The sequence below is a fragment of the Limulus polyphemus genome, unplaced genomic scaffold (genome assembly GCF_000517525.1).
Source record: "Limulus polyphemus unplaced genomic scaffold, Limulus_polyphemus-2.1.2 Scaffold2756, whole genome shotgun sequence".
NCBI lineage: Eukaryota > Metazoa > Arthropoda > Merostomata > Xiphosura > Limulidae > Limulus > Limulus polyphemus.
Window position 1 is genome coordinate 50532 of NW_013668366.1, and position 2837 is coordinate 53368.

At 37.2% G+C, this 2837-nt stretch overlaps 1 long non-coding RNA gene across 1 annotated transcript in view; it reads right to left on the reverse strand.

Annotated features, from left to right (window-relative positions):
- The window catches only part of LOC111087855, a 7919-nt gene that overhangs the window by 3588 nt on the left and 1494 nt on the right, over positions 1–2837 (reverse strand). The window contains exon 2 of the long non-coding RNA XR_002612480.1: positions 1615–1787. This is a non-coding gene — a long non-coding RNA (uncharacterized LOC111087855). The remainder of the gene's footprint in view (positions 1–1614; positions 1788–2837) is intronic.

Below are 2837 nucleotides of genomic sequence, written 5' to 3' on the forward strand. Positions count from 1 at the left end.
CTGGATTAATGTCACAAGTGGGGTGCCTTAGGGCTCAGCCTTAGGACCTTCGCTATTTTTGATTTACATCAATGACATAGATGAAGGAATGGTCAATAAATTACTTAAATTTGCAGATGATATTAAGGTCTTTGGTGTTGCTAGCTGTGAAGAGGATGCTGCTGATTTACTAAAGGATTTAGATTGGGCAAATAAATGGAAGATGGGTTTTAATTATAATAAATGCAAGATAATGTATGTAGGTTATCATAACTTGAATTATACGTATAATTTGGATGGGAATAAACTTAAATGTGTCATGAAAGAAATGAACCTTGGTGTTTGTTTTGAATTTTGTACAAAGCTACACAAGGGCTATCTGTGCTAGCCATCCCTAACTTAGAAGTGAAAAATTAGAGGGAAGGCAGCTAGTCATCACCACCCACTGCCAACTCTTGGGCTACTCTTTTACCAACGAAGTGGGATTGAGTCTCACATTAAATAATACCCCCGCGGCTGAAAGGGAGAGAATGTTTGGTGGGACTGGGATTTGAACCCGCGGAGCAGGAGTAAAGGGAAAGGTCAAAAAAGAAGGAAAACTTGGGAAGATAACAAGGACTGAAGTCATACAACATCAGTCCAGGTCTCCAGAGAGAGGATGAACACTACCAATGACATCCAAACATAGAAAGGGAGTCTGATGAAGACCACGTATACAAAGTGGATGAAAGTGTAAAGACGAATGTAATCTCACCCAACATATCCAAACATCAGGGGAAGAGAGTAAGTAGGAACAGAGCAGATGAAGTGAAACAGGCTAAGCTAACAAAGAGGAGGGAATGAGCTTTTATATAAAACACCCCCTGGAACATGATGAAGTACCTCATACAAAAGGTGGAAATAGGAGAGAGAATACACGAGGGTGATGAGAAAAAGACAAAGACACAAAAATGGGGAACCAGAAAGTGAAATGGAAGGCAAGGGACCCAATCCCCAAGCAGTCCAAACAGTTAAAGATGGGAATTGAAAAAGGAAAATGTCTACAAGTTAGAACAAAAAGAATTACAAATGTGAGGGGGACAAGGCATTTTGGTATGAGAGAGAAACTATTACAGAAAGGAACAACCATTGAAGAAAATCTAGTAAACCCCATGAATTGGGATTATGGAGCAAAAAAAGAAAAATATTAATGAACACAGGCAAAACATAAGGAAAGGAACATTCCTGAGAATAGAATCCAGAAAGAAATTAGAGGTCAAGGTTATTCCTCGACTAATAAGTCACTACCCAAAGCAAATCAGGTTAAAGTTATAGTCCAATAGATCACTTCTGACTGAGGACAAAGAATGTTGGCCAACAGGATTGGAGCAGAATGCTCAGTAAACATGTAATCCTCAATACTTTGAACAATGGCTGCAATATCTCTTGACAGTCAATGATCCTTCAGAAACCAGAATGAAGTTACCATGAGTGCAAGTACGTAAGGGGAGTTGCTGCACATGGAGATTGTGTCACCTTCCTAATAGTGAATTCTGTGCAAGATGGTGAGTTATCACTGCAAAATCTACAAAGGTGTTTAAGGTTTTAGCTACTAACAGTCTTTTTCTAGATGACTACACTGGAATTATTACTCACCTTAGATACAGAAAAAGTATGTGTTTTCCCAGGCTCCACAGAATATGCATCATTGATAATATCAGGAATTGAATCTGGTGAGCTAAGCGTAATAAGTGCCTCATTATTCATAGGATAAGTGACATTTGTGTCCAGGTATAAATAGAAATACATATGAATATTTTTCTCTCCATCTAGGAAGAAAAGAAACCACTAATTACAATAGTTCTTTCATTTGTAGGTTCTTCTTAAATTATCTGGTGAAAATATTTCAGCGGTGAGTCCATTTAATGATAATAAATTATTTTATTCCCTTCTTTAACATGTCTAAAAACTTAAATATTTGGGCAATGCCATAAATTTGCTATAGGCCTATATACATTACAAATTGTACTAGAGTACATAAATTGATTTATTTGTAGAAAGTAACTGACTGATTCCACTCTCAATCTTTAAAATCACTTAACAGCTATCTTGTTTTTATAATCTGGCTCAAATATACTAGAAAGGAAAACTTGCATTACATCTTTAGATCTTTCTAGGCATTCTATACCATTTAACTAACAAAAATTATTACATTAAACCAATAGCTTACAATACTACCTCCTTTTTTTTTATTGTGAAGCCCCTTGAGCAATACTCATACAAAAATTATAAACTAAGATAAAACACTAAACTGTCCATTCACATTTTTTTTAGTGGTTTTCTCTTCTGAGCCCCGTGGTATACAGATGGGATGGAATTTAGTCTCGTGTTGTCACTGTTTGTTTGTTTATTGTGAAGCACAAAGCTACACAATGGGCTATCTGTGCTCTGCCTACCAGGGATATAGAAAAACCCAGTTTCTAACACTGCAAGTCTGCAGACATACCTCTGTGCCACTGGGGGGCTGTTGTCACTGACCATCCTGTTGCTGAGGAAGTTCTTCCTGGATAGGTGATTGGGTGAATCCACTAGCAGCTCCAACTGCTGACAAGTCTTTCTCTGGAGTTACCTAGTTCACCATTCTCTCACTTATGGTGGATGACCTTTGGTTTTGGAGTTTGTCCTCTTTTGCAACAAGAATTGTTCATCTATACCATGTTACCTTGGTTCTTGCAACAAGAATTGTTCATCTATACCATTTTACCTTGGTTCTTCCAACAAGAATTGTTCATCTATACCATTTTACCTTGGTTCTTGCAACAAGAATTGTTCATCTATACCATTTTACCTTGGTTCTTGCAACAAGAATTGTTCATCTA